This window comes from Chelonia mydas, chromosome 1, assembly GCF_015237465.2.
Source record: "Chelonia mydas isolate rCheMyd1 chromosome 1, rCheMyd1.pri.v2, whole genome shotgun sequence".
Taxonomy (NCBI): Eukaryota; Metazoa; Chordata; order Testudines; family Cheloniidae; genus Chelonia; species Chelonia mydas.
In genome coordinates, this window is record NC_057849.1 from 277,095,719 (window position 1) to 277,121,422 (window position 25,704).

Below are 25,704 nucleotides of genomic sequence, written 5' to 3' on the forward strand. Positions count from 1 at the left end.
GGAGAAATGGGTAAAAATGAGAGAGAGAGAGGAATCATAGAACTGGAAGGGACCTCGAGAGGCCATCTAGTCCAGTCCCCTGCACTTGTGACAGGACTAATTATCTAGACCATTCCTGACAGGTGTTTGTCTAATCTGCTCTTAAAAATCTCCAATGATGGAGATTTCACAACCTCCTTAGGCAATTTATTCCAGTGCTTAACCACCCTGACAGTTAGGAAGTTTTTCCTAATGTCCAGCCTAAACTTCCCTTGCTGAAATTTAAGCTCATTGCTTCTTGTCCTATCCTCAGAGATTAAGAAAAACAATTTTTCTTCCTCCTCCTCCTCCTCACAACCATTTACATACTTGAAAATTGTTATCATGTCCCCTCTGAGTCTTCTCTTTTCCAGATTTAACAAACTCAATTTTTTTCAATCTTCCTTCATAGGTCATGTTTTCTAGACCTTTAATCATTTTTGTTGCTCTTCTTTGGACTCTCTCCAATTTGTCCACATCCTTTCTGAAATGCGGCACCCAGAACTGGACACAATACTCCAGTTGAGGCCTAATCAGAGTGTAGTAGAGTGGAAGAATTACTTCTTGAGTGTTGCTTACAACCTTCCTGCTAATACATCCCAGAATAACGTTTGCTTTTTTTGAAACAGCGTTACACTGTTGATTATATTTAGCTTGTGGTCCACTATAACCCCCAGATCCCTTTCCGCAGTACTCCTTCCTATGCAGTCATTTCTCATTTTGTATGTGTGCAACTGATTGTTCCTTCCTACATGAAGTACTTTGCATTTGTCCTTGTTGAATTTCATCCTGTTTACTTCAGAACATTTATCCGGTTTGTCCAGATCATTTTGAATTTTAATCCTATCCTCCAAAGCATTTGCAACACCTCCCAGCTTGGTATCATCTGCAAACTTTACAAGTGTACTCCATGCCATTATCTAAATCATTGATGAAGATATTGAACAGAACTGGACCCAGAACTGATCCCTGCAGGACCCCACTCGTTATGCCCTTCCCGCATGATTGTGAACCACTGATAACTACTCTCTGGGAACGGTTTTCCAACAAGCTTTGCACCCACCTTATAGTAGCTCCATCTAGGTAGCATTTCCCTAGTTTGTTTATGAGAAGGTCATGCGAGACAGTATCAAAAGCTTTACTAAAGTCAAGATATACCATGTCTATCGCTTCCCCACTATCCACCTTGTTACCCTGTCAAAGAAAGCGATTAGGTTGGTTTGACATGATTTGTTTTTGACAAATCCATTATGATGGTTATTTATCACCTTATTATCTTCTAGAGGTTTGCAAATTGATTGCTTAATTACTGATCCATTATCTTTCCTTGTACAGAAGTTAAGCTGATTGGTCTGTAATTTCCTTGGTTGTCCTTATTTACCTTTTTATAGATGGGCACTATATTTGTCCTTTTCCAGTCTTCTGGGATCTCTCCCATCTGCCATGACTTCTCAAAGATAAATCGCTAATGGCTCAGATATCTCCTCAGTCAGCTCCTTCAGCATCCTTCTAGGATGCATTTCATCAGGCCCTGGTAACTTGAAGACATCTAATTTGTCCAAGTACTTTTTAACTTGTTCTTTCCCTATTTTAGCCTCTTCTGTTCCTACCTCATTTTCACTGGCATTCACTACGTCAGACATCCCATCACCACCAACCTTCTTAGTGAAAACCGAAACAAAAGTTATTAAGCACCTCTGCCATTTCCACATTTTCTGTTATTATTTTTGTCCCCTCATTGAGTAACGGGCCTACCCTGTCCTTGGTCTTCCTCTTGCTTCTAATGTATTTGTAGAATGTTTTATTGTTACCCTTTATGTCTCTGGCTAGTTTGATCTTGTTTTGTGCCTTGGCCTTTCTAATTTTGTCCCTACATACATGTGTTATTTGTTTATATTCATCCTTTGTAATTTGACCCACTTTTTGTAGTACTCTTTTTTTATTTTTAGATCATTGTAGAGCTCCTGGTTAAGCCAGGGTGGTCTCTTGCCATACTTCCTATCTTTCCTACCCAGAGGGATAGTTTCTTCTTGTGCCCTGTAGCGAAGCGATGCTCACCGCCACGGTGCCTCCTGCTGGTCATCTCAGGAATTAGCACTTTTCAGCCCAGAGTGCCCTCTGCAGGCCAGTGTCTCGCCTGCCTCTGGACCCCGTGTCCCTCCTGGACCCCAATGCCCTTTTACCTTGGGGTGCTGCCCCCTGGCAGTGCCCTGACGCTCTGGGTCTCCGCTCCCAGGGGAACCCCCAACTCTCCATCCCCACCATGCCACAATGGCTACTACTAGTCATCATCTTGCCCCTGCTCACTGGGACAGACTGCAGGCTGTAATGGCCACTCATCACTGGCAAGGGGTTAGGACCAGATGCCTCTGCCTATACCTGGGCTGCCCCTCTGCAGCCTCTGTACCTCCATAGGCCTTGCTCAAGGCCTGCAGCCTGGGGAGTTGCCAGGCTGGAGCTCCCCAGCACCTTTTGCCTTTCCCCAGCACTGCTCTGCCTCAGGTACCCTGTTCACAGACAGCTAGCCCTTCTCCCTCCAGAGCTGGAGAGAGACTCATCCTAGCTCCTGGCCCACAGCCCTCTTATAAGGGCCAACTGGGCCCTGATTGAGCAGGCCACAGCTGTGGCTGCTTCCCCAATCAGCCTTTCCCAGACACAGCCCTCTCCATGGTTGCTTTTAACTCCTTCAGGTTTGAAGCGGGGTGATCACCCCACTACATGCCCTAATAATATCTCTTTGAAAAACTGCCAACTGTCTTCTATTGTTTTTCTCTTTAGACTTACTTCCCCTGGGATCTTACCTAACAACTCCCTGAATTTGCTACAGTCTGCCTTCTGGAAATCCACTGTCTTTATTTTGCCGTTTTCCCTCCAACTATTCCTTAGAATCATGAACCCTACCATTTCATGATCACTTTAACCCAAGCTGCCTTACACATTCAAATTCTCAACCAGTTCCTCCCTACCAACCTCCTCCTGTAGCTCTCCCACCTGCTTCCTGAGAGATTCCACCAGCAGGCATCCTTCACACTGGATGGTGCCCCCAGCCTGGCTTTCTGAGAGTGGGAATTGCAGGCCACAATCGCTGCAAATCTACACCAGGAGAGGCATTAGGCTGTCTGTCTGGATTCAGGTGCAGGAGACAGGAGCAGCGTTGGCACTTGCGCCTTCCTAACCATAGCGACTATATTAGAACTCAACTCCCTCTCAAACTCCCCTGTTCACTAGCTCCCCTTGGTCACTTAGCCTCTGGCTTTTAAGGCCTTCTCTCCTAGGTCAGCCCTACCCCCTCGTTAATCACACAGGGGGAGGATGATCACAAGGCTGACTGAGGCTGATCAAAGATGATCAAGGATGATCCAGGGAACAAAGGCTCAAACAGTCCCCAGACACACAATCCCAACTGACGCAGTAACTGAAATAACTGAAAATAACTGAAATAACCTGAAAGAGAAAGAAAAACACAAACAGCCAAAGAAACTCACTCACCCCAATGTTCGTACTCACACCTTGTTCGTTCAGCAGGGGGGAATCTCCTTCTCCCCCTCTTTTCCCCTTTTCTCCCCTGTTTGCGGGGGAAGATGAGTAAAACTCAAAGGAGAGATGAGGGCAAGAAAAAATGGGGGAGGGGAAGGTCTAACTGGTAGGCAGAAAAAAAAAAGAGGGCAGCAGATGAAGATGGTAATATATCAGAACATTGCCCTTCTCTTCCTTTTTCCCAACCCCCCCGACTCAAATGTTGACATTACCACAAAAACAAGGGTACTGATGACTAAAAGCCCACGATGGAACTGAATTCTGAGCATTCGTTGGTTTTACCAACTATTTTCAAACCACAAGAAGTCAAGGAAAACTAACAGGAATTTAAAGGTTTCTCTGGTTAAGAACAGCTTAAATAAAAATGGTCTCAACATAATTAGATGCACAGAAAATTCATTAACCTAATATTCCATCATAACAGCTTCTTCTATGTAGTTATGGTCTATCAAGCAAATAGATCTTTATGGAGCTTTCAAAGTCTGAATTAATAAAAATAAACAACATTTAGCATTTATATAGCTTTTATATATTCAAAGTGCTGTGTAAACATTAACTAACTGACACATTGTAAGGAGAGTGATCACTTTAGATAAGCTATTACCAGCAGGAGAGTAAGGTGGGGGGAGAGAAAACCTTTTGTAGTGATAAACACCCATTTTTTCATGGTTTGTGTGTATAAGAACATCTCCTGTATTTTCCAAAGTATGCATCCGATTAAGTGAGCTGTAGCTCACGAAAGCTTATGCTCAAATAAATTGGTTAGTCTCTAAGGTGCCACAAGTACTCCTTTTCTATTAACTAATGAAAGGCTCAGTCCCATTTCCATTTAATGGAATGACAAAAGTCCTATTGACTTCAGGGCAGGATTATCCTCACAAAACCCCTGGGAAGCATGGAATTACAATCATCCCTATTTCAAAGGTCAGGAGACTGGCTCAGAGACCATTTAAGTGAGTTGCCCATGGGCACATAGAAAGTTATTGGAAGATCTGGCATTAACAGTCAGGATTTCCTGACTCTGCATCCTACATTTGTTCCTCTAGACCACTCCACAATATTACTGATGACAGCATGAAAAAAGTCTCTTGTGTGCACACCTCCGCTGCCCCTTAAAATTTATATAAAAGAAATCCATAGGGTCCAAAATATGGGGTGCGGAGGAAGAGAACATGGGAACAATAGTGATCATATTAAAAATCATTCTTAAGAAAAAAATGTCTTTCCGTGTTTCTTCAAAGAAGAAAGAGCTGGAGACAAACAAGTGGAGAAGGGAACATCCCAAAGTATGATTCCCTTTACTCAATTGAAAATGAATAAGTAAAAAAGCCATGGTAAGATCCATAGGAAGCAGGTGGTGTCTGAGTGCGCCACTCATCTGGCAGGTCTCAAATGGTAGTTATGGGCTATAAAAACAAGGAAAGTGCCAACTTACTGCACCTCTGTCACTTGACACAGTGGGGTGAAGTACAGGGAAATTCTCCCTTTGTAACCCCGCAAACGGTTGAGTGCAAGAAAAATGTAAGGTAAAAAGAATGATGGGTAATTATAGGCCTGTCAGTCTGACACGTATGGCAGGTAAGATAATGGAGTGGCTGATAAGGGACTTGATTAATAAAGAATTAAAGGAGGATAAAATAGTTAATGCCAATCAACATGGGTTTATGGAAAATAGATCCTGTCAAATTAACGTTATTTTTTTTGATGAGATTATTACCTTTATCAGCCAAATTTGTAGTGTTGATGCAATGTACTTAGAGTTCTGTCAGGCACTGACTTGGTACTGCACAACGTCTTGATTAAAGAACTACAATGATATAAAATAAACATGGCACACATCATATTATTAAAAGCTGACTACCGAATGGGTCTCGAAATATTATTGTAAACAGGAAATCAAACGGGTCTGTTTCTAGTGGGGGGTCCCACACGGATCTGTTCTTAGCCTTACATTTTTCATCACTGACCTGGAAGATATTTCCCTTAAAATATTAAAGTGACAAAGATACTGCAACTGAAATGTAACTACTGCAGATTTACTCTGTACTTACAGTTTAGAACAAAACAGATACTCCTTGTATAAATATAAGGGCATTAATACACTTTTTGAAAGGTCTAAATACATAATTATATAGTATAGGAAGTAATTCACATGTTAAAAGCTCCCTAAATACATATTTGCCCAACAGACCATAACTCCTCAGAAGGAATCATTGTTGTCTATGGGATAAATTCATAATTGCATAGCTAATAGTTTTAAACTGCACTTTAATAGACCTTTTGGGGTTCCTAAATTACTGCTAAAAACCTGTAAACACCCTATTTGTGTTATGGGTCTGATTCAAATGAAAGAGTCACATTCAGTGTCATGTGCTACCGAGAGCACAATTCCATTAAAAAAAATTAATAGTTAAGGCTCTACATCCCAAGTGACATGTTATCCTTTTTCTTACCATCTTGCTCTAAAGTATACGTTCTCAGCAGGAGTCCATCATGAACGTGCAGGCGTGTGAATAAGTGCCCAGGGGTCAAGACTACCTGACCCTTCCTGGATTGCTAAATGGCAGGGGATGATCTCTGCTACATGGGAGAAGGATTCTGGGCAGGTCATGGTATGGAAAAGACTAATAGTATTAACAGAGACCTGTGACCAGTGACGGATCTTACCTAGTGTTGTCAAATCTCACTGTGAATGGTATCACAGGTCTCATAATATTTGTTTTTACTCCTAAAGCCCCAGGTTCTGGATTCATGCAATTCAGACAAAAAAAGTAGTAAGTTTCTAGCCTTCATGGTTGTGAAGGAAGCTTGAAAATGTGACCAAAGTGCAGCGTCAGGACTCAGAAACCAAAAGGCAAGTAAAAAAACAACCCCACGTCTATTGTAGTTTGAAAAAATCTCATGATTTTAAAGCCAATCTCATGATTTTCAACAGCCTGACTTATGACGTTTGGGTCCTTGGGATTGGCAGTACTGCTTATACACCATTTGTATAGCAATGCCTAGGCATAAACAATGGTATTGAAGATGTAGCTTTAGACTTGGCTTACAGCCACCTGTTGTCTTGCCTTTAAATATATATATATATATATACACATACACACACACATACATTAGACCATGTTATGTACCTATAATTAAGAAAGCTTTTACCTTCAGCTCAAATCAGTGCTGTATTGCACTTGGAGCTGTGGGAACCGCTTGTTAACACTCCAACAAAATTGAAGTGAGAGGTGATTTTCTTGCCTGTGAAAGAGTTTACTCTCATTCCGGATGCTACTAACTCATCTCTGTCCCCTTATTCAGAGGAAACAGAAAAAATACATCTCCAATGAATGCAAAATTACTTTTATTCAAAATGCCCCCAGCAGCAACAAGTAATAGATATTTTTAAAATAATTCCTAGGGGAAGAAATTCTAAGACTCTTACAAGGTCTTGATCCCCTCACCCCAGTTCAGATATCAAAATGAACACAATGCTATATCACCAGTAGTGCAAAATATTTTTAAGAAATCAAGTCTACATTTCTCTAGGAATGTGCATTTAATATATTTTGCCAAGCAGTTGTATCCTTCATTGGTTATGGTTCTGAAAAAGTATTTGTATACTAATAAAATGAATGACTAGATTTCTCAACCTTCTCTCCCTTCTCTCTACAGGAAGCTCAGTGTTAAAATATTGGCAGCATATCACTGACTCAAAACAGATGAAGGTCAATTTTGATGTTAATATGTTCCAGACATACCTTCTTCCACTCTGGATGAACCCATTTAAATCAGTTTGATCTTCAGCCAATTGAACAAAATGTCTCTAACCTTAGGCACAAAAAAATGTGTACAGGCTGAGAACTGGATTCAAAATCTCTCTGAGTGTGATATTTATGGTAGTTACAAATCCCTAAAATGAAAGTCTACATTGGAAATCTTTGAAAGAAAAAGCAGGAAGAGAAGAAAAAGTAGCATTGAAGAATAAGTCTTTACACAGAGCTTACCCAAAACTACCAAATTATTTTTAGAAGATAATGAAGACTCAATATCATGAGATAGCATTATCTGCACACTGGAGAAATCATCTCGGCCAGGCAAGATTAAATTACACATGCAGTTATTTGTAACGTACCATTGAGAAGTCAAACCTCATGTGCCATAACTATCAAACATCTGGATCAATAGAAAAGAGAATTCTGATAGTCTCATAAGACAAAGTCAGGAAGGTATGTCAAGAGGTATGACAGGATTGTGACATTTGCTATCTCTAGCATTTTAGTGAAATATGGGCTGGAGATTACTGACTGGTAATTAAATAAATATATATCTGAAACCAAAGTGATTTTTCCCTGAATGAGGGAGGATGTGAAGGGACAGTCTTTGATCCAAAGAAAGAAAAACAGCTGCTGATCACACTGTCTTTGACATGTGTACGCCAGGTTGTTGATTGCATCTTGGAGAAGTGCATGTCTTATTTACTTGTTGTTTTAAAGGCAGGAATATGGCACAGTTGGAACTATGCTGAGATAGTAAAAAAACCCTAATAATCTGTGACTTGAACAGCTTTTCTGAACAGAGATTTTTTTTCCACAAAATGTTAAGTACAATCCACAACCAAAGAAAATCCTTCAGGTATACTACAGCTTCCACCTTACAGAAGAAGTGGAACTGCTAAACACTGAGGATGGGGTGGAGATTAAATATAATCTAGGCCTGTTTCAACATCTAAACAAATACTTTTCCTCAGTTTTTAATCAAGGTAATGAGGACCTTAGCGGTAGTGGCAGAGGAGCTAATGGAAATGAGGACATGGGAATAGAAATTACCACATCTGAGGTAGAAGTCAAACTCAAACAGCTTAATGGGACCAAATCGGGGGCCCAGATAATCTCTGTCCAAGAATATTACAGGAACTGGCTCATGAAATTGCAAGTCCAAGAGCAAGGACTTATAATGAATCTGTAAACTCGGGAGTTGTACCCTATGACTGGAAAATTGCCTATTTTTAAGAAAGGGGGAAAAAAGCGATCCAGGACACTACAGCCTTGTTAGCAGGGCTTTGGAGTGGAGCCTGGAGCTGGAGTGCTGAGCAGCTCCAGAGCACTGGAGCTGCAGGATTTTGCCTGGAGCTGGAGTGGAGCCGGAGCACAGCTCCAAAGTCCTGCTTGTTAGTTTGAGCTCAAGGTCTTGGAACACATTTTGAAAGAGAAAGCAGTTAAGGACATATAGGCAAATGGGGTAAAATACAACATGATTTTACAAAAGGTAGATTGTGCCAGACCAATCTGATCTCTTTCTTTGAGATGATGACTGATTTTTTTATACAAAGGAAATGTAGTAGATCTAACCTACCTGGATTTCAGTAAGGCATCTGATACATTTCTATGTGGGAAATTATTAGGGAATTGGAGAAGATGGGGATCAATACAAGAATTGAAAGGTGGGTAAGTAATGGTTAAAGGGGAGTCTACAACAGGCCATAGTGAAAGGTGAACTGTCAGGCTGGTGGGAGGTTACTAGTGGAGTTCTTCAGGGATCGGTCTTGGGTCCAATCTTATTTAACATTTTCATTAATGGCCTTGGCACAAAAAGTGAGCGCATACTAATAAAATTTGCAGATGACACAAAGTTGGGAGGTATCACCAATAAGGAGGAGGATCAGAATATCAGGATGATCTTGAAAACTGGAGTAAAAAAAATGGGATGAAATTTAATAGTGTAAAGTGCAGAGTCATGCACAAAAATATTTGCTATAAAATGAGGATTCATCAGTTGCAAGCAACAGAGGAGGAGAAAGATCTGGGTGTATTGGTTGAACACAGGATGACCATGAGCTGCCAGTGTGATGTGGCCATGAAAAAGGCTAATGCAAGCTTAGGATGCATCAGGTATTTCCAGCAGAGACAGGGAAGTGTTAATACCATTATACAAGGCACTGGTGGGACCTCATTTGGAATACTGTGTACAATTCAGTCTCCCATGTTTAAGAAAGATGACTTCAAGCCAGAACTGGTGCAGAGAAGGGTTATTAGAATGATCAGAGAAATGGAGAACCTATCTCGCAAGAGGAGTCTTGGCTTGTTTAGCCTAATCAAAGACAAGCTGAGAGGAGATATGTTTGCTCTCTGTATGTTCATCAGGAGGATTAAACACCAGGAAGAGAGAGGAATTATTTAAGTTACGTGCCAATGTTGGCCTAAGAACAAATGGATATAAACTGGCCATCAACAAGTTTAGGTTTGAAATTAGAAGATTTCTAACGATCAGAGGAGTGTGAAGTTCTGGGATAGCCTCCCAAGGGGATTAGTGGAGGCAAAAAATCTAACTGTTTTCAAGACTGAGCTTGATTAATTTATGGAGGGGATGGTATGATGAGATTATCTACAATGTCTTGTGGCCCATATGCAACTGCTATCAGCAAATATTACTTCTGAGGGAATTCTGCACAAAAAAAAAAATTCTGTGAACAATATGTTAGAATTCTGCAAAATTCTGCAAATTTTATTTGTCAATAAATAAATGTGGAGTCTCCAGCATGGCAGTGGGGAGCACAGGTGACTGGCTGCACAGAACTGGGAGATCACCTTGCAGCCCACTGCATTCCCCTGGGCCACAGACTCAGCAGTGAGACTTCACCGGCCCTGATACAGTGCAAGGGCCAGGCCTGCCCTAGAAACACTTTGGCACCCTGCTCCTCTGCAACAGACATACCAGGTATGGGCAGGCAGGCTGAGCTCAGCAGGATCCAAGCGTACAGGGGCTTAGAGTAGGGGGATTGAGGTGTGGGGCAAGAGGGTTCTGTGTGGGAGCAATCTGGGTGTGGGCAGCTCAGTGAGGAATTTGGATGTACAGGGGTTCATTGGGTGGTTCTGACTGCGGGGGAGGGAGGGTGTCAAGGTGAGGGTGGTTGGGGCTCAGCAGGGGGGGTCTGGGTGTGGGCACTCACTGTTGGACAGAAAACAGGATGGCTCCCAGCACACAGAAGGGGAGCACAACCAAACACAAGAACCCAGGAGACGGTATCCAGCTGCATAGTCAGCAAGCGGCAACCTCCTTCAGCCGGGTAGCTCTGCACTAACAGAAATGGCGGGGGGGGGGGCAGTGGCACATGACCCCATGTGTCCCCTCACCCCCAATGCCTCACCTCTGTTTTCTGGACATGTGCAGTGGCATGAAAATATTTTACTCCTGGGGGAATTTTAAGGGCCAGAGATGGGGAGGGCTCTGAGTTACTACAGAGAATTCTTTTCCAGGTGTCTGGCTGGTGGATCTAACTGATTGCCATATTTGGGGTCAGGAAGAACTCTTCCCCCATGTCAGACTGGCAAAGACCCTGGGTTTTTTTCTATTTTGTTTTGTGTGTGTTGTTTGGGGGTTGGGGGGAGCTTCCTTTGTAGTGTGGGGCATGACTCATTTGCTGGTTTAAACTAGAGTACATGGTGGATTCTTTGTAACTTGATATCTTTAAATCATGATTTGAGGGCTGCAGTAACTCAACCAGAGGTTTACAAATTTATTTGGGCATAAGATTTCGTGGGTTAAAACCCACTTCATCTGATGAAGTGGGTTTTAGCCCACGAAATCTTATGCCCAAATAAATTTGTTAGTCTCTAAGGTGCCACAAGGACTCCTCATTGTTTTTGCTGATACAGACTAACACGGCTACCACTCTGAAACCTGTCAACCAGAGGTTATGGCTCTATTGCAGACGTGGGTAGGTGAGGTTCTGGAGCCTGCACTGTGCCAAAGTTCAGACCAGGTGATCACAATTGTCCTTTCTGGCCTTAAAGTCTTCACAAAACAAGGAAAGCAAAGAAATTCAAAGTGCAAGCTTCTTGATTCATGGATCACAGACCCAATCACCTGCAGTAGCTTCCTTGGAAATGTTATGGTCAGTCATGTCACTCCTGCTGCCAAATGTACATATACACTAAAGCTTCATGCAAAAAATCCTGATTTTTTTAAATGGAAAAGTGTTCCCAGGAGTGTGTGTAGTAACCTAATTTAAAGTTGCAATAGTGTGTGGTTATTTCATATTTCAAAATGTCAAAAGTTAGTAAACCAACACACTTAACACGTGCTTACTTTCCTATTTTCAAGTGAAAAAATTCTGTGAATGACAAAGAAGCATATTAAGCCAGTAAATTTGCAGTTATAGGGTATAAAGTCTTTAAATCACTGTTTGAAGACTTCAGTAATTCAGCCAGAGGTTAGGGGTCTATTACAATGTGCAGGGGGTCAGACCAGATGAGCATGATTGTTACTTCTGACCTTAAAGTCTAAGAGAGTCGAAAGAAGGTGAAATTCTACTGGTGTACCTCGGGTAATTCAACTGAAGCTGACGGATCCACATCAATGCTGAATTTGGCCCATAACTTTTAAGAAGCTGCTCCTTTTTTTTATTTGCAGGGCAGAGGGCAATACACACACAGTTTCAGAGCTGCATCCTTATATGTCAGAATTAATTTACAAAGTGGAGTTGAAAACACTGGGAAAATTGGATGTATAATAGAAAATTTGACAACCAATAATTTCAGATTTACAGTCCATGGACAATAGACAAAATATCATCAGCCCATCATTTGTTTTAATGGGTAAATTCTCAGGGGAAAAAAAGTGACTTCTAGCACACTTGGCAAGCACTGCATTTAAAAATGTGTCTAGAAAAGTATGTGTTTGCCAACTGAAGAAAAAGCTAAGAAGCAGAAGATAAATTAAATAGCAGAGAATAATCAATCAAAGTGCTAAAATGATAGACGACAACTAAACTGAAGCCCCAGGGAAGTATGTAGACAGCCATTTTGCAAAATTAGGTTGCATAACTAGTATATCTCAAAGCACTACAGAATCTAAATCTATGTCTGAGGCTTCTCAGCTGAAAATGTAATGTTGTAGCCCTAATATCAGATACAGACAAGTGATGGGGGAAGGAAAATAGTTTTTGTGCATAAGAATTCATGAGCGGGCAAGTCACAAAGAATGTACTGCTTACACCAGTTCTTAGATGACAATAAAAAGAGAGGCAAAAGCAAATAAATCATACTATTCTGTGCAAATGCTATATCCTGCAGTAACAAAAAGTCTGAAATTATGTAATTATGTAAAATCAATTTATGTGAGAACACCATGGAGTAAGTCAGGTAGTGTGAGCATTAGAATGAATTATTTTATCCATAGCTGTGGTGTATGCACACAAGTCTTGATGGGCAATCAGAAAACTAGGAGCATGGGGAATGAGTATGACTGCATGCTGCTTCTAGATTTTAAAGCATGTATATTATTTTAATGAAACATAACATTATCCTGATTGCCATGAAAGATTCAAAAAGCACTGACCTATTTCTTTTCAAATCTTTCTAAATTCATCTTATACAAAATTGACGGTTCCAAAATCAAAATACCTGCTTCTCACAGGATCTTTGTTCATTTCGATATTACAATACATGAATGTTCTATACTATGGTTGCTTCAGAACAGAAGTTAGAGTAAACAACACACTATAATTCTGGGTATTGTGAGCTAATAAGTAAAACATGAATTCAATTCCTCTAGAAGTAATGGAGTGAAACTGCACATGCAGTTATCTTCTATAGAATAAATCCACTCTCATCTCATTGTAGCAGACTATAGTTCTACCAGGCTCCTCATGCACTGATGGTTGATTTGAGCCGTCTCCTAATTTATATTACATTACATGAATTTGTCTTTACTATGCATAAATAATGGAAAAAAACTTGTCGTTAACCAGACAGCCATTAAAAACCATCAAAGCTGTCAATTACATGAAAAACCAAAATATGTGCAGTGACAGATGAAATTTGATTGCAGTTAAATGCGGAAGGATGATGAGCACTGCTTGCGGTACACATATTGCAAGAGTCTTTTCTTCCTCCACAGCCGCACGATTCTGAACTTTTAAAATATCAAATCCAGTTGACAAGAGCTGCTGCATTTTAAATGAAGATGGTAAAAGTTAAAAATAAATAAATAAAAAAATCACAGAATAGTTTGCATCCCCCTCCCCCTCCCCCACTTACTTTGGTGTCTAAGGTTTTTAAGCAAAAGCTAAGATGGCTGCCCCTTCCGTGATCTTTTTCTGTCTCTGCATGAACTCTCATTAAAATAAACAGAAATGAGGAGAGCTCTAAGAAGAGCATTAGAGACTGAGCCAGCTCCCATTGAAAGTCAATAGGAAGATGGGAGGTAAGTCAGCCCCTTCGTTATCACTCGTTCTATACCAACCAGACAAAGATGTAATAATGATACAGAATGGCTATTTTTTAAACATAATGGGACAATTAACTTAAATGCGACTTAAGCACATGCTTAATTTAAGTACTTGCTTAAGTGCTGTCTTGAATAGGAATGTTTTTATTAATCAGAGCTTTATAGATTTGGAAGACACTATTGACGTTATTGCAAATTTACTCAACGAACCTACATCGTAACCTCGCTTGAGTCACTCCTAAAGTGTAAGCAGCAGTGTATTTTTAACAACAACAAAAGAAACCCATCAGAGACATGTAGACTAGACATATGCCTGCCTAAACAAAGTAAGTGCATAACTGTATATGCATAACCTGTGATTTTCCTTGCTCGTCCACCTTGATGGTGTGTATTATATCTTCAATGGTTTGTCATCAGGTCCCTAATATTGCAATTGTACGTACACAAATAGAACGGGCACTGGCGTGCAGCTGCATTGGAGTCAATAGAGCTCCATGCAAACACAGGGATATACTCATGTAGATCCATTCGTACGTTTTGAGCCTGATCCAAAGCCCACTGACGACAATGGGAATTAGGAAAGTATCCCTGTTCAGGACAGTACTTCAGCAAGTCCTTAACTTTGGGATAAAAACGAGGAGTCCAGTGGCACCTTAAAGTCTAACTGCCACCAGACTCCTCCTTGATTTTGTGGATACAGACTAACATGGCTACCCCTCTGAACTGGGGCCTTAGGCTGTATATCTTTGAAGAAGTCTGTCTTCTGTGCATTTTCTGGGCATCTGTAAGTGCACTGTAAAATAACACATCAACATAATTCAAAATGTCAAATTTTATAGCGAAACAAATTGAGCATTTAATGCAATATTCATTATATTCCTCCTATTTTTGAGATAAGGTCTGTATTTTTACACTAACTCTAGACATTTCAGGATTTTCATTATGAGAAACAGTTGAGAAATAAAAATACTTTAAAATGGTAATATATCATTTATTATCCCAGGTCAAATGAATGACAATATTCTAGTGTATAAGGAATGTACAATTCGTGTGAAAAACATTAAGCTGAATGGTACAAAGCCAATGTGAGTTGAATTTACTATATATGGTTGGATGTATAGCCTGATTAAGTTAGTAATGACAGGTTTCAGAGTAACAGCCGTGTTAGTCTGTATTCGCAAAAAGAAAAGGAGTACTTGTGGCACCTTAGAGACTAACCAATTTATTTGAGCATAAGCTTTCGTGAGCTACAGCTCACTTCATCGGATGCAACGATAAATAAATTGGTTAGTCTCCCTAAGGTGCCCCAAGTACTCCTTTTCTTTTTAAGTTAGTAATGTGACTTATTGAAGATGATGGGTGTCAGATAAAAATAAATTTCTATGTTTATTTTAATTTCTAGTATATACTCCAAAGAGGGTATTAAATAAATTATGTATTTCAAATGTTAAATGATCACTGTATTTTCCATTTTTGTAATTATATATTCATGGATAGGGCATTTGTATTCTATAACCATAATACCATGACTGATAAATTAAGTAATGGATACTCTGAAAAGGTTCCATCATCCTATTCTGCCAGCGGGAGGAAAGGAATCTGTATGTGATGGAGCACCAGTGAAAGCTGATTAATTTATTCTCCATGTACACAAATAAATCCAAACTCTTTTGAAACAGCTGTTTTATTTAAAAAGTTCTGGCCAGTCAGCAGAGGAAGACAAGTGAGGACGACTTGTGAGAGTATGTGAATGTGTAGGGAGGATAGAGAAATTCACCTTCTATAGACAGAAATATAGCGGTTCATGAAATTTCTTGTAATGCATAAACCATTAATGCAATACAAAATACTGGGGAGTTGCTAAAATCCATGTACACCTCCATCAATGATCTGCTGCTAGAACCTAAACCTTTGAGGCAAAATTATAATTGATTGATTTGCACCTTTTTCCAATGTCAAAAAGCTATCCTTTTGCAGGTCTAACTTCAAATACAAATTGCAGCAACTCATCCATATTTCATGTTTCGCAGTCCCCCTCAACTTCCTTAGATATATGTGTGAGAACCTATTCACTGCATTATCATCAGGTTGCCTTGACACACATGTCCTCTATCCCATACTACACTTGGAAATTAAACATTTTGCCTAGTTTAGGACCCTAGTTCAGCTTGTAATTTCAAGTTTATCCATAGTAGCTGATTTGTATACTGTAATATTTTAACCTGAAACATACTAAAAGCCAACTCTGTGAAGAGGAGAAAAGGGTGATTTTTGGGTGGGAGTGTGTGGTGAGAAACTAAGTGAGGTTAGGGATTGTTGTGTGGCTATATGGTGGGGAGGAGGAGTGGATGGGGTTACGATCAGTAGGAAATGGGGAAAAACAATTGCAGGAAAGGTTAAAGTTTGGGGTGAATGGACAAAAGTTGCAAGGAATGAACCAAACGTAAAAAATTTAAACATATTTAGTATAGTTAAAAATGGAAAATAAGAGCTCAGGGTTGGTTGCAATCACAATACTGGTTGATGGATAAAACGTTAACGAATAGATAAGCTCCCTAGGGCATAGGACATGCATTCACTCTATGCTGGTAAAGTGCCTGCTTTTGGGTGCTGTATAAACAACAGCAAAGATAGAGCTTAAGATTTTCAAAGAAGTGTACCACTTGACTCAGCATTAACAGAATGTCACACAATTCCTTTCATGATGCCAGTGATTAACCTAATCTTAAAACCATTCACTGAACCTGGGTACATACAGAGATCAAGGGCTGTATTCTGGCTTTTAAATACTACATATATAAATCCTCCCACAGCCTCCCATGGATCTTCTATGCAGCCAAAGTATATTGGCCACACAGTGTGGTTGAAGAGTCTTCAAAATATGTGACTCTCGTCTAGTCTATATAGAACTATACAACAAACTAGCTATTTGAATAGAGATTTCAAATATGGCCGTGAAAAGTCCCTCATTTCCTCTGTACAGTATACAAAGCACAGTAAAGAACAGTATGTCTTATGTACAATACATATTGCCCACAATATTCTGCCACAAAGAGGCAGCCTCTACTAGTGCATAATGTACAGCAGCTGTTTGGATTGAACTGTAAATAGAAATGATTTAAACACATTTATTTATGCTGATTATCAGAGTTGTCACTTCTGATACCCAAAGACACAGGACTATTATACCTTTTGCTACTTTCTGCAAAGACTACTATTGATGATTGGAAATAAAAACACTGTCTGCATTTTTTTCAGGCCAATTTGAACCTCATCACCAACCTGAAAAAATCTTTTAAAAGAAGATACCAATAATATTATTCACAACACAGACATCATAGTTCATTGTCTGATCTCTGCACACAATTTTAATTTCCTGATGCATTATGAAGCAGTAGAAATCAAAGACTAATCTTTTCAGAACAGCTGTATGTTTTAAGCTTGTAGGTGACTATGTCAGCACTTTGTGATTCTGAACTAATGATTAAATAGATAACATGAGCACACAGAATTCTCTCCTCACCCTGTCCACACTGAATGAATTGTATATCTCAAACCCAAGAGCCAGCTATTTTATTTTATCACTAAACTACATAGAATCCCAGATTTGACCAATTTTCAGTTTATTCTTCATTACTTTGCTAACTTCCAGTATTACAACAATGCACTTTTGTTACAAAACAAAACAAAAAAAAGTAAAAGCAATACCAATATTTTCACTTTGTACTGACCCAAAGATACATTGCATGGATTATCATGATCTTATCTAAGAGGATTATAGGGTAAATTAATAAAAATCCACTCCAGTGAAATGAAATTGAGTTTTCAGAGAAGGCAGAAACTGCTTACTACACTAAATTTCTTACACAGGTAGAAGAAAGGCAAATGTGGAAAGTTACCTACAGTAGGGTTAAAAAAACAATGTTCATCTTTATAGTGTGTAATCAAACTACTTACTGTTCAGAATACAGATTCTGTGATCAACTCTTTTCTTCGTTCAGGAGTCCAGGTTTCTGTAAGAAAAACATTAATTTGATTTCTCATATGCATAAAACAAATCAGGTCGTTTACTTCATGCCACAGGTTTGCCTTTTTTTAAGTTAACTTGTGTATGCTCTCAGGGTATGTCTACACCACAAATGCAAGTGTCATTGCAACCCAGGTAGGCATACTCACACTAGTTTAAATTTAGCTAGAGCGGGTACTAATTTTGCTAACTTTAACAATAGCAGTGAAGACGACCCAGTGTAGGTCATCACCCCAAGAACATACACAGAATCCCGAATGGGCTTGTAGTGAGGTGACTAGCCCACATCACCACATCTTTACTATTCCTGTTACCCAGACCAGCTCAATCAAAGCTACCATGGGTATTCCTACCCATGCTACAATCACAGCTTCATTTACAGTGTAGACATATCTTAAGATTTACAGCCCAGGTTTACCATGGGAGGGGGCACAGTGGGAGGAAAATCTTCAAGGTTCCCTTTCCAAAGATTCCTTTGAACCCAGTGGTTTCAACTCTTGTATCCTGCAGTAGAAGCAGAGAGTTTTCTCTCTCTCCCTCCCTGCCGGAACCCATGGATTGTCCAATACCTTCTGAAATCTGGGCCTCTGAGGCACCCCTGAGGCTCTCCTCAACTCTTATGCTGACACGCCCTCATCTAGGGGCAATGCCTCCTGGAATCCTCCACTTAAATTTCACATTCTGGTTGTATTAACTCTTACACAGGGTTCCCATGAAAGTGAAGAGGAAGGGAAGAAATAATGTATGTCCCCAGTTACTGCCACAACCTTCTCCCTCCCCTGCCAGAGGAAGAGTGGGGAAAATGCTGCAGGGGTGCCTCATGCTTCAATCCATCTTGTCATGCAGTCAGTTATATGATAAGCAGTGATCACAGCATACCAGCTACCTCACCATTTTCAAGTGTTTTATAGGCATCACAGCAGAGATGAGTTTTAGGGCTGGATTTGGAGGAGCGTAACATAGTGACTTCACAGTTTGTTACAAGGAGCAATTCCCATACATAAAGGCAGCATGGTGAAAACGGGAAGGTGTCTGAGGGAAAATTGGACTGCTGGACAAAGACAGGCATTATTGGCAGAACTCGATGGTTGCTAGGATATAAGAGATTAAATGGAGGGCAGGGTCAATCTTTGAAGGAACTTAAAAGTGAAGATGAGCAATTTGTTTGATGCAGTGGAGACCAGAAAGCCAGGTGGAGGGTTACAAAGAGAGGTAAATGCAGTTGTACTTTTACCTTAACCTTTCTACAGAAGAATGGCACTGGCAGTACCTAGGGCTGGGCTCTTCGAAAAACCTTTAAACCATATCATATCAATCCTTATCATATTTTAAAAAAAGATAATTTGTGATTCTCTCCACCATCCCATTCCAAATTAGTTAGCCCTGCAACTATGTTTTATGACACAATTAGCAAAGGACTCAGCATGTAAATAATTCTAAATCTGCTTCCCCCTTTTTTTTTAAAGCATTAATTTTAGCTCCTGGGCTGTTCTTCCAGTCACTGTGGTGCCCCCAAAACCATCCTTTCACATGTCACAGCTAGAGACACCTGTTGGACAATGGAGCTGGATGGGTTACATATTCTATTAGTCTGAAAAAACATTATTTTGCAGCCTTTGGGATATAACATTACTTTTTAAAACTTTTTCAAAACTGTATGTTCTAGCTCCTCCATCTAGCAGGGTCGCTGGTATGACAAAATGATGAAGAGTTCTGGAGCAATGAAGTAACAGAAGATTGACAGACAGGATTACAGGAGACCATTATTTCAAAAAGAAGATGTTAGGTTTAGAATAATCTAGCAACACATAGCTGTGGGATGAATTAATTTCCTCCCCAGATTTTTCAGTTCAGCTGTGTGTAATCTCATGCATGTCTACAGAACAATGACTTTGGTCGTTCTTAGATACAGTATACATTCTGTTGATTCTGCCATTGTTGGGCCTAATCCAAATTCCTGGATGCCAGCTTCTTATTTCTACAGTGGGGTGAACCAAACCTCTAGATCATACTGTGGTTCACACCCTCTGAAAATTTGGGAATTTGAAATTCAGACCCAAATCTGAACCTTCCCAAATTGCAGCATATTCACATTTGGCTCATTACAAAGATATGCTTCAGCTAGAAATTTGGATCCAAACCCGCTCCTGGGGTTCAGATCCATCTGTATATTTAGTATTAAAACAGATACAACTACCGAGACTCAGACAAATTAACACACACAGTCACACCTGCGCTGTTGTATACCATCTTAGTCTTACTCTGTTTATATAAACTGTCTGTGTCAAGCTGTGTCATATTATCACTATGTGTCTCAGATGAAAACTATTTCTTTTCACCATAAAGTCAAAGAATGACAGAGAAAGTTATAAAAATATAGCTCCCTACTTGAGTATTAATCGAAAAGGCCTGAATAAAAATATAGTCCCTGCTCCAGAGAAGACAAAAAAAGTGAAGCAAAATTATGCAACATCATGATCATGTCAGGTGGTTTATTAAGTGAAAAATAAAGAGAGCCTGTCTACTTTTCTTGGTGTTAACAGAGGGAGTTTCCCTCAAGGTAATAATGGTACATAGAGTAGGTTACAGTTGGTGACATATTAGCAGCCTTGAATAAATAATTTAAAAAAAATCATAGCACCAATGACCAGACAGCTTTGCCTAGACTAAATACTGAAATTCTTCTCAAAGCTACTATCAGAGTTCAGAAGTACAATAGATACACAAAAGAAATAAAAAATACGTACTGAAAAGGGAAGATCAAAAATGTCTCTACAATGGGAATTCATCTGTGCTTCTATTGCTTACTATTAAACAGAATATTTTTGATGAGATGTGCTGGAAGATTAATTTACTCAGCTTTAGTTATGGACTCCTGTGGGTCTTCAGTGCGAAAGAGCCCCTGTAGTGACAGCTACATTTCCATAGCTACAGATGTAGCATCTGTCACATTACTAGTCTCTTGCACGATTTGGTTTCATTTCAATGGTATTTGAAAGGAAACAGTTTTCTAATGAAAGCCATTAGAAATACCAACAGAATAAAATACATTTAGATATGCTTGGCTGCATTTTACAATATCTGTTTGAAGCATAATCTATATTTTACATATGGTGTCTACAAAAGATACTTCAGGGCACTAAATAGTCACGTAAATAACCTGCAATGTCTATTTCATTTACTCATGATTACCCACCCAACAAAACAAAGCCATTTTGGGTCTCATTCTAACTCCTCAACCCCCAGTTACACAGAATAGTACCCTACTATGAGAACAGTTCCATTAAGTAAAGGGATCAAAAGAAAAATTTTTAGGGACCCCTAAAATAAACCTAGTCCAATATGCCAAGTATGTTGATATAGGGTGAAATCTTAATACATTGGCAAGGGGAGTTCAATGGAGCCAGAACGTCACCTATAATTTTTAAAATAAATATTGTTTGGTTTTGTTTTAAATCATTTAAATAGAATAGAAGTAGATTGGAACTTGTTACTGGAGACATGGAACCCCTCTGCTTTATAAAAACATTAGCAAACTAGACCCCCTCTATTTTATGCTTCATTCTTCTCTAAGAGACCTGTTTTCAAAAGAGTAGCTGTGTAGTAATTAAACATTTTTCAAGACTTGGACCATTTGTGACAGTTTTACTTTATTACTGTTTTGCACGTACAATACCCCCAAGGTAAACGGGGATGTCTATTTTATATGGAGATAATTCCTATCACCTTAAATTTGTGGATCAATATGTCCAGGTTCTGTTTAGTTTATTGTGTATTTACATAGCTATTCTTTGGAACACTGGGAATATTTTCCAAACTGGACTTTTATTTTGGGGTAATAAAGTAATGACAGCATATGACAGATTTAACTACAATTTTAGATTTGAACCACATGAAACTTTTCTTATAAAAAACAGAAGCCACATGAAATTGTGCATTACCCATTGGAACAACTTACCAAATATCGTGGTGGATTCTCCAATACTGAGAATTTTTAAATCAAGATTGGATGTTTTTCTAAAAGATCTACTCTAGGAATTATTTTAGAGAAGTTCTGTGGGCCATGTTATACAGGAGGTCAGACTAGATGGTCACAGTGCTCCCTTCTGGCCTTGGAATCCATGAATCTATAAACTTGCTACGTTTCTGGTTTTGCAGTAAATTTGAAACTCAGCTCAGGTCCACTGAGATGCCTTTGAATTTTTCATTGACCTTTGGCAGATTTATGGTTTTATGTAGATACCAGGTGATGTCAAATTAGTTTCATTTTGAATGTTGGGATTGTAAAACCATGCAAATTGAAACCAAAGTGTGAAATAAAACTGATAGGCTTTATGAAGCTGGATTTAAAACCTCAACTGCAAATAGTAAATTGAGTTTAATGTTTGCAAAGCAGATGGGAATTTAAAATCTTGTTCTCAGCCTTAGAACCCTGGCTACCATCACTGAGAGATAAAACCAGATTATTTGAAGATTGGAGTTATACTGTATGCTGATTTACATGGATGCTCTTAAAACATAAAAATGGTACCTAAGAAAGACAAGCTAATATTCTGATATGTAATATTATGTAGAAAGCCGGTTTATATCTTAAATCAAAATACATAACCTACTTAAATTCCAGATCTACAACAAATTAGATTTATTTTGAATAGAGGGAGTTGTGTAAATTTGTTAAGTGCCTCACATATTCATATGAAAGTTGCAATGTAGTGCAATTTCAAACTCTTTCCCAATATTCATATTCAAATATTTAATCATCTTAATTTGCTCAATATGTCTGTAACATTAACTGTAAGTAACACAGATTTTGTTGAAGCCTCAAATAATTCACAGCACAGACCTAAGGATTAGTTTAACACGGGATTTAAAGCACACACTGTGAATCCATATACAACCACCACTTAAAACACTATCCATTCAGGCCCAGATGGATTGCTATAGCAACAAAATCCCAAATACCAGGTTTGTAAGTAACAAAAATGTAAATTATTGATGAACTCAGAGTTGTCTCTCTCTTGGACACCCTCCTATTCAGACACCAAACCTTATGGTTAGAGTGCAGAGAAAAGGTTGATATGCAATTTCTTCAGCACAGTGAGCACTAATCCCAAGGGATTTCATTAAATCTTTGGGCTTAAATTTTTATTCTTGGAACAGCAGTCAGCACAGATTACATTAAAACAGGCACTATTCAGGTCATTACTGTCTGAACTGAAGCCTTTAATGTAATAGAATGGAAACCTGCTTTTAAATACACCCAGGAAAAAACAAAAAGACTAAATATCATTTATTCAAGTTCATAAATTTTAAATGACAACATTCACCACCATATAGACAAATGGTAGACAGTATTCAGCAAAAAATAGTATCCATGCTGCTTTACAAATATGTCAGTACTGAATGGTTGTGAGTGATGACTCAAACAGTTTGGTGAGAGAATAATGAAGGGAAGAGACGTTCAATAGTCATCGCTATGTTGTAGACCAAAAATGTGTAGCAGAAAGTGCTCTGCTGAGCAGACACACCACAAACACACGTGTATTGTACAAAACGTTTGATTTAAATCTGAGAACTATTGGTATTGTTCAAAAGTAAAGTTTCATAGTCAATGCAAATACTGCACTGGGCCACGTTTTCAAACGGCCCTCTAAAATTGTGTACAGGTCTGGATAAACTCCATGAGCATTCCTAGGTACACTTACCAACTATCCCAATTTGGCCATGACTTCCTGGGGTTTTTGAACCCAGTCTCAGGAGCTCAGAGTCCCAGCCAAAAGAGACAGGCAGCTGGCCAAGCAATTAAAAAACAAAACAAAACGAAAGCAAACAGTGTTCTTGCCACTGGATGTCACTGTACAGAGCAGGTGTGGCCAGGCCCTTCCTTAGCCTCTCTGTAATCTCTAATGCACCAGCAGGAGAAGTTAATATAGGGAGTAGGAAAGGAAATCGTGGCACATGGCTGCCTACGTGCAGGTTCTACACAGAAGGAGGAATGTCCGTTCCCTGTTTCCGTCCCTCTGCCCAGTGCAGGAGGATCATGAACCCCTCCAATGCAGCAGTGAAAGAGAGGGCAAGGGAAAGGAAATGGAAAGGGAATCTAATTGGAAGAGGAAAGGAAGACAGAGGGGTGGCGGTGGAGGGAATGGGTGCACAGGGGATAAATGGAACACACAGAAAGGGGAAGACAGAGAAGGAGCCAGGATTGGAGGATATACACAGAGACAAAAGGCCAAGCAGAGAGAGAAATGGGATTTTAATAGCAGGAAAAATGGGAGAACACAAGGAGAGGAGAAGCTTCGTGCTTCTCCCAAGGGGGAAGGGAACCCCATCTCCCCTCAAGGAAAGTATCCCAGAGAGAGGAAAAGCCCTACCATCCCTTTCCAAACTGTCTCTACTACCTCTCCCCAAGAGGGAGATGCTGGTGGAATGCCATCCTCCCCCAAATACACCAGCGAGTGCCTCCTCACACAAGAAGACATCCAGAGACAAAAAGGTTGTTGAGAGGAAGGGTCTGTTGTGGGATCTCCACAGTTTTGGATAAATATCCAAATGTTCAAGCCCCCAGATTTTTTCAGGCCCCAAACTAGGGTTACTACCTGCCAGTTGCTAGAAAAATAATTTAATCTGCTGCATGTTTGGTTTTTTTTTACATGGGTTTAAAGGTTTGTATTATTATTAATTATTCTTATCATCATCACAATAAACTAGAATAGCCAATGTTAAAAGTTTGTGTCCAGCTAAAGATGCTGCAGTGTTCTCACTTCTGCAGTTTAAGCAATAACAGATCAAAACTGCTGAAAATACAGCAGCTGTCTGCCCACCAACACACAAGTGCACCGAGAGTGTGTGTGAGAGAGGGTTTGAGTCACACGAAAGTGAGGAGACGTGCAATGTTATCTCTCTAGATACTATAAGTGGCTGTTGGAGGGGGTTATGGAGTTGACTTGTGGTTGTGGAGGGCTTGCCTTGGGGTGGGGGTTGCATTTCAAAGGTAGGATAGTCATATTTAAATTGGCCTGTAGTTCACCAAAATCCACTTGCAGCCTCCAAAACATCCCCCAGAACCCTGCCCATTAGGAGAATTGTCCCTGGAAACATTTTTATAATGTTAGCAACAATGCAATAGGCCTGAATCTTTTGGCCTCTTTTCACTCACATTCTAATCTAGCTAAGCCAACATCTCAATGACCAGATTTTCAAAGGTGGTGAGCACCATTGCTTCCATATAACTTCACTGGCACCTCAGGGGGAAAAAAGTCAGTCCACAACTGTTTAGAGGTCAAAGGTTGCAGCTTATAATCTTCTTCTGACACAGCTGACTCCTCCTGCCAGCTTTTCCTTTTCCATCCAATTTCACCTCTTTACTCCCCCATCCTCTCTCCTTTGACATGCTGTTTCTCTGCTCTGCATAGCTGGCAGGCAGCTATAGCTCCTTCAGTAATCTGGGTGGCACAGCAGTAGCTGCTGCCACTCCCAATTTCCTGCCTGCCTCTCTGGCTCCATCCTCACCAGTCCAACTTCTTTACTACATGTACTGCCAGAACACACTCTGCTGCACACCTGTGTGACCTCATTCCTTACGGTGTTGCCCCAGTTACCACCATGTTATACGTTTTAAAATGAAATTCCAGACTGAAGGGCTTAGCTTCATTTTCCTTCATTGTCTTAAAAGTGTGGGTGCCCCCTATAATTGTGGCCTGAGCCCAGGCCTTAGAGGCAATTTGGTTAATAGGGCCCCAGCCTTGGAAGCACAACTTCCGGGATCTAAATATCTTGGTCAATATCACTCTGCAGTAGGTGGACACATTGAAATGGGGCAGCAGAGCAGGGACAGAAGTCTGGAAGGATTCAAGGCCCCCATAGCACTTGTGATGGATTTATATACAGTAGCTTTCTACAACTTC

At 39.8% G+C, this 25,704-nt stretch overlaps 1 protein-coding gene across 7 annotated transcripts in view; it reads right to left on the reverse strand.

Annotated features, from left to right (window-relative positions):
* The window catches only part of SYT1 (synaptotagmin 1), a 482,297-nt gene that overhangs the window by 288,762 nt on the left and 167,831 nt on the right, over positions 1-25,704 (reverse strand). For all 7 annotated transcript variants that reach the window (XM_043547293.1, XM_037886032.2, XM_037886013.2 and 4 more), the window contains one exon: positions 17,728-17,783. The gene's annotated coding sequence lies outside the window, so the exon portion shown is untranslated. The remainder of the gene's footprint in view (positions 1-17,727; positions 17,784-25,704) is intronic.